Raw genomic sequence first — 7898 nt, 5'->3', positions numbered from 1 at the left:
CAGAAGATCAAGAGAAGTTTTCATCAAAGATAGATCTAATAGAAGTCATATGTATGACAAGTATTGATGATAGCTTTTAAAAAGCATTTAAGTAGATGGCTATCATATAACATTGCCTTTTTCAATTCTTCAAAGATTCTATTAATCCTATTTTACTTATAGTGTTCTTGGTGCAGAAACAATTGTATTCAATATTATTTTCTGTGCACAACTTAACACAAAAATTGGTTTTCAAACCTATGCCGTGATTCATAGTTTGCAAACCTTTATCATTTGATCGCTTTTTGTGAGTTTGTGCCAATGCAGAAAATATTTCAATTTGAGTGCCAAGAACAAGGCTAATGTAAGCTTTTGAAAAATTAGTGTTGGAAACAACATCTCTAGATTTAGAAATTTTTGTTTGTTTCCTTAGTTAGCATGCATAGCAAAGCTTTGACCTTTAAGAGGATAATCTAAGTAAGCCTATGGCAAGGTCTTTTGAGATTAAGTACATACTAGCATGAGTTGATTTTGTATGCTAAAGATGGTTTCTTTAATCTTGGTATTCATAGTGCATATATTCAAAAACATACCAAGTACACATTATCATATCTATGATCAATAAACAATAATGCCATGGATAAAAACTCTCAATCAAGCATATAGAGAATTCACAGAATTATTCTTAATAAATTAATCATTTTGCAACTTATCCAATAGTGAGTAAAGTATACTATAAAATGAAGTGATTTGATTATATTTCCAAAAGTATTTTCTATATCACAAAATTGATCAATACATGCAATTCATATTTTAATCGAATACTAAAGTAATTTCACTATGAGAGGATGCAATAATAACTTATATCATTATTTCTTTCATTTAACTCATTCTTCTTAATTACATTTTAAATTCAATTCCTTAGCACATGTCTAGAGCACCCATTGTTTAGATAACATCTTTTATTAGAACCTTGGATAGCTAGACATACTTGCTGAAGAATAATCATATTTTCAACTTAGGAACCCAAGCTCTTTTGGGTCCTTGTAGGTTAGCTATAATTGTTCCTTTTGTAACCCATATTTTCTTAATAGCTATTTTGTCCATGAATTTACAGATTTTAGGATTACAAGGGATGTATTTCTGTATCCTCTTGTTGAATTTAACAAACTTAGATCGAACATGAGTAGTAGAAAAACTTTCAGTTTTCTGTTTTTTCCTTTTAGGTTCATCAAATTTGTAATGTATAGATTTAGGAACAACAGAAGAGATTTTACTTAGCTTTTGTTTATCAGTATTATAAGACTCTGTTTTAGAATAATTAAAAACTGTTTTAACAAACATATTCTTAAAAGATTTTTGGGTGTACCAAGGTTGATATCCCCAGGTAGCTTTATCAAATTCAGCTCTTTGATCATTTATCATTAGGTTCAATTTTTCAGAGCTGAGGATAAATCTTTCAACAACAGGTTTTAATTTGTCAACTTCTTTAGTTAATCTTCTGTTATCTTCTGAAAGTAATTCATTGTTTTTCTTAAGTTTATCATGACTTTTAGTGAGAGATTGATCTCTTTGATTTAGTTCTTGATTTTCTTTTATTAAGATTTCAGTTTTACTAGTTAGTTTCAGTTTTTCATCTATTAGAATTTGACTTTCATTCTTCAAGTTCTTGTTCTTACAAATAAGTTTCTTATATTCTAAATACAAATCAGAAAAGGCATCATGGAGTTCATCAAATGTAAAATTGCTTTCAGTTTCAGCATGTACCTCTTGTGCCACCAAGCATGGATTTTCAATATGATACTGCTCTCTTTCTACACATGATGTTTCAGATTTGTTAGTGCAATCATATTTGTCTTCAAGCATATTCCATATTTCTTTAGCAGTCATGCAAGAAGATATGCAATTAAACTCATTCCTATCTAATGCACAATATAATAGGTTCATTGCATCAGCATTCAATTGTGCTAAGTCCTTTTCATTAAATGTTTGAGAGAGTGTGTGAAGATCATTTATTATGATTTTCCATAAATAATAGTTTTGTGATTGAATAAAGATGCGCATGCGTATTTTCCAATGTGTATAGTTTATGCCATTAAATAGTGGAGGTGTATCAATTGATTGTCCTTCTCCTAGAAAACTATCTATTTGAGTTGTCATGATCTTTGGCTCTAGTCGGTTAAGACTACAAATAATATTTGAGCACCTGCTCTGATACCACTTGTTGCCCAGTAGATACAACCCAAGAGGGGGGGGGGTGAATTGGGTCTTTTAAAACTTTTGTACTACTTCTAAAACTTTTCAATTAATTATGCTAAGTAGTATAGATGCACAGTGGAATTTAAACTTAGCAACAGGTTGATTTATTGAATGAGACTTGATTAAGTAAATTAAATGTGCTTGCAACTAAAGGATGCACGAATAAGAGTTAAGCAAGCAATTTATCTAAGTAAGTAGGTGAGCAAGTTAGATAATGACAAAAAGCATCACAAACACAACAAACATATAGTGGTTCGGTGCACCCCAGCACCTACATCCACTCCCCAAGACCTCTTGGGAATTTCACTATAATCCTCCAGATTACAGCCGGTTGTTTTACAAGCTCACAACCCAACTTGTTGTTTTACGAGATCACAACGAACTCGGTCGGTTTTCACAGGCTCACCGACTCGAACCAACCGATTGTTTTCACGGGCTCACAATCCAACCCGGTTGGTTTTTCCCAAAGGCTCACCAACCACAACCTTACAACGTTGGTTTTTCCCTTTGGCTCACCAACAAACCTTAACCCCTTGATTCAATCCCTTGATTGAATCAAGTTACAGGATATTAGAATAAAGGTTTAAAACAAATCAAAGCTTCTTAAACAAGCAAATATAACAATATAAACAATAGAACCCGCAAGAACCCTTTTAGCCGTTGGAAGCGTGGGAGATGATGGTTCTTCCGATGTGGATCACGTTGGCTTGAATGTGAGCTTTGAATGCCAAACGGGAGAGAGTAGTTGAGCACGAAATCTGTTGGAAAACTTGAAGGCGCTTGATTTCTTCACTTGAATGCACTAACTCCCTTGAACCTCTTTTTCTCTCTTCTCTCTTGAATGATCTTGTATTGGGTTTGTGAAGAGTTGTTGAGAAGCACTTAAGAGGTCCCTTTTATAGCCCAAAAAGCAAATATAGCCGTTAGAGACAAAGAAAGAAGGATTTGAAATTCAAACCAAACCTGAAAAGCTGTCAGTCGCGTTCCAGTCGCTCCGGGGACGTCTCCGCGCTTTACGGGGACGTCTCCGCTTGTTTGCGCTTTTTGCATGGGGACGACTCCGCTTCTTCGGGGATGACTCCGCGCTCCGGGGACGTCTCCGCGCTTTACAGGGACGTCTCCGCCGTTATATCTCCGAAAAACAAGTCTTCTGGAATTCTCTGAGAGAGTCGTCTCCGCTATCTAGGGGACGACTCCGCTGGTCTGCTTTTTACTTGCGGGGACGACTCCGCAGGTACCGGGGACGTCTCCAGACGTGCCAGTTCTTCCTGTTTGTGCCAGAGACGTCTCGGAGACAACCCGGAGACGTCTCGGCTGTCCCTGAACTTTTTCTTTCATCTCAAAAATTCTTCAATAAGTTCTTAAAAATCATGGGAACTTGCCTAGACATTTCTTAACAATATTCTTAATTAACCAACTAAAATCCTCAAATAACTTGTTAAGATAAAGGGAATTATGCTCTAGTGTTTTGTATTCATCAAAATCCATTAGAGGGTCAACACTAAGTTTAACTTTCACTGTGCATCTATACAACTTAGCATAGTTAATCATAAAGTTTTAGAAGTAGCATAAAAGTTTTAAAAGACCCAATTCACCCCCCCTCTTGGGTTGTAACTACTGGGCAACAAACTAAAGGATGACATTGAAAACTTACTGATTGAGAAGGAGAGCTTTGAAAATGTTAACACCATTGACCTAGAAAATAAAAATTCAAAACTTAGCATTGAAAATGAAACGACAAAAACACTCATTAAGGAATTAAATCTAAAAGTTAAATTCCTACTCAATAATAATACCTCACTTGCACAAAATGTTGAATCCCTTAAAAATGAAAAGGAAGAATTGGCTAAAGAAAATTTGGATCTTAAAAATGAGGTACATAAGTACAAACCAATTATGGAGAAATTTACACATAGCTCTGAAAAATTAAATCTTATTCTATCCAATCAAAAAGCTGTTTTTAATAAAGCCGGATTGGGATACAAAATTAACAAACAACAAAAATATCTAAAGAATTTTTTTGTGAAAGCAAAAGATATCAAAACTGAAAAACCTACATGCTTTCATTGTGGGAAAAGTGGACATAAAGCCTATTCTTGCATTCAAAAAAAGATTCAAACTAACAAGAATACATTTGTAAAGGGTAAAAACACAACTAAAGTGTGGGTGCCTAAGGGAACCAACTACACTAACCAAGAAGGACCCAAGAAAACTTGGGTACCTAAGGGCTTCACATGATTATTTTGCAGGTATGCCTTGCAGCCGGGAGTAAAAAGAGAATGTGGTATCTTGATAGTGGTTGCTCAAGGCATATGACTGGTGACAAGAGCCTTTTCGTCACCTTAAAATCGAAAGAAGGAGGAGTAGTCACATTTGGAGACAATGCTAAAGGTCAAATCATTGGCGTTGGTAAAATCTCCATATCACCCTCCTCATTTATTGACAATGTATTGTTAGTTAATGGATTAAAACATAATTTATTAAGTATAAGTCAATTTTGTGACAAGGGCTTTAAAGTGTCTATTGAATCTTCACTATGCATAATTAGTAGTCCAGTTGACAATGAAATCATACTTACGGGACATAGGCGTGGAAATGTTTACATGGTAGATCTTAATGATCTCACCATGAAGGATGGCCAATGTCTTGTAGCCATGGATGCCAAAGTCAATGAGACTAGCTGGTTATGGCATCGTAGGTTAGGGCATGCTAGCATGGATTTAATTTCTAAATTGATTACAAAAGACCTAGTCAAAGGACTACCAAAAATAGACTTTGAAAAGAACAAAATCTGTGCTGCATGTCAACTAGGGAAACAAACAAAAAGTTCCTTCAAGTCTAAGAACATAGTCTCAACATCAAAACCCCTAGAACTAATTCACATGGATTTATTTGGACCTACTAGAACTGCTAGTCTAGGGGGTAAGAAGTTTGGTCTTGTAATTGTTGATGATTTTTCACGTTTTACATGGGTTTCATTTCTTGCACACAAAGATGAGTCCTTTCCCGCTTTTATCAAGTTTCATAATAGGGTTTCGAATGAACTCAATCTTAAACTAAAAGCAATTAGGAGTGATCATGGTACCGAGTTTGAAAATCAGCATTTTGAAAAATTTTGTGAAGAAAACGGTATCAATCATAATTTCTCGGCACCTAGGACACCCCAACAAAATGGGGTGGTAGAAAGGAAGAATCGCACACTAGCAGATATGGCTCATACCATATTGTGCGAATCGGATCTACCAAAGTACTTTTGGGCTGAAGCAATAAATACTGCTTGTCATATTTTAAACCGTGCTTTAGTTAGATCTATCTTAAAGAAAATACCTTATGAGTTAACGAAAAATAAGAAGCCCAATATCAGCTATTTTCATGTTTTCGGTTGTCGCTGCTTTATTTTAAACAATGGAAAGGACAATCTAAGTAAATTTAGTGCTAAATCAGATGAGGGGATCTTCTTAGGTTATTCCTCATCTAGTAGAGCATACAGGGTCTTCAACAAGAGAACTCTCGTTGTTGAAGAATTCATTCATGTTTTTTTTGATGAAGCTAATGGAGATTCTTCTAGAAAAGAAGAAGATGGTGATGCAGGTATACTTGAAGACAGAATGAAGGAATTCTCCATACAAGACAAACAACATGAGGACGAGATCAAAGAAGATACAATTCAGCAAGGTGAAGAAGATCAACCTCCAACGAGAAATCAAGATCTTCCTAAGGAATGGAGGTATGCACATGGTCATCCAAGGGATCTAATCCTTGTCCTTCACAAGGGATAAGGACAAGATCCTCTTTAAGAAACACTAGTAATTATCTTGCATTTGTTTCACAGATAGAGCCTAAATCACTAGAAGAAGCCGAAAAAGATGAAAATTGGATAAATGCTATGCAAGAGAAATTAAACCAATTTGAAAGAAATCAAGTTTGGACTCTAATGAAAAGACCCCCTAATGTTTCAATTATAGGCACCAAGTGGGTATATAGGAATAAACTAGATAAAGATGGAATAGTAATAAGAAACAAAGCTAGGCTAGTAGCCAAAAGATATAATCAGGAGAAAGGGATAGATTTTGATGAAACTTTTGCTCCTATTGCTAGGTTAGAGGCTATTAGACTACTTTTGGCATATGCATGCTTCATGGATTTCAAACTCTATCAAATGGATGTAAAAAGTGCCTTTTTAAATGGTTATATAATGGAGGAAGTTTATGTAGGACAACCTCTAGGTTTTGAGAACCACTTACATCCAGATTATGTTTTTAAATTGCATAAAGCATTGTATGGATTTAAGCAAGCCCCTAGGGCATGGTATGAAAGATTAAGTAATTTTCTAATTGAAAATAAGTTTAAGAGAGGAAATGTAGACAAAACCCTCTTCATTAAAAGAAAAGGGAATGACTTATTACTTGTGCAAATTTATGTGGATGATATAATTTTTGGTGCTACTAATGATAGTCTTTGTCAAGAGTTTGCTAAGCTAATGCAGGGAGAATTTGAAATGAGCATGATGGGTGAGCTCAACTTCTTCCTTGGGCTACAAATAAAACAATCAGAGGAAGGCATCTTCATCAGTCAGTCCAAATACATCAAGGAAATGTTGGAAAAGTTCAAGATGAAGGATGCAAAGGAAATCAGCACACCCATGGGCTCAAGTTGCAAGCTTGACAAAGATGAAAAAGATAAAAGTATAGACTGCAAATTGTACAGAGGTATGATAGGTTCCTTACTTTATCTTACTGCTAGTAGACCAGACATATTATTCAGTTTTTGCATGTGTGCTAGATACCAAGCATGTCCTAAGGAATCACATTTGCAAGCTGTTAAAAGAATATTCAGATATCTAGTAGGGACATCTAATACAGGCTTATGGTATTCTAAACAATTTGATATAAATTTAATTACTTATTTCAATGCTGATTTTGCCGGGTGCAAACTCGACAGAAAAAGCACAAGTGGCACATGTCAATTCTTGGGTGCCAATTTGGTTTCTTGGTTTAGCAAGAAACAGAATTCAGTTGCCTTGTCCACAGCTGAGGCTGAGTACATTGCAGCTGGAAGCTGTTGTGCCCAAGTTCTTTGGATTAAGCAACAACTTGAAGATTTCGGTATTAAAATGGACAACATACCAATTAGATGTGATAATACAAGTGCAATTAATTTAACAAAAAATCCTGTTCAACACTCTAAATCAAAACACATAGAGATTAGGCATCACTTTATAAGGGATCATGTGCTGAAAAATGATGTGATGATTGAGTATGTATGTACTGAAAATCAATTGGCCGATATCTTTACAAAGCCCCTTTGTAAAGATAGGTTCAACTTTTTAAGGAATGCTTTGTGTTTGTATGATCCTAGCAAATAGATTGAATTTGTAATGCAATGTTTTGTAAGCTCTAGAGATACATGTGAATGCTACTCAAACTAATAATACACTTCAAGGTCACAAATAGCAAACCTAATATCTAATAAGTGAAAACATGAATCTATCAAAGTTAGATGACGAATTGTTTGACTTTCCGGAGGATGGTTACCCTCCCTTGGACTCTTCATGGAGATATTTTCAGAGCCTATTTCATAGGCATTCGAAATTTGGTCAAACATTCCTCATTTCAATATTGATAATTCAAAAATCATTATCAAACTTTTATAGAATGTAT

This window comes from Phoenix dactylifera, chromosome 3, assembly GCF_009389715.1.
Source record: "Phoenix dactylifera cultivar Barhee BC4 chromosome 3, palm_55x_up_171113_PBpolish2nd_filt_p, whole genome shotgun sequence".
NCBI lineage: Eukaryota > Viridiplantae > Streptophyta > Magnoliopsida > Arecales > Arecaceae > Phoenix > Phoenix dactylifera.
This window is presented reverse-complemented; position numbering follows the sequence as displayed.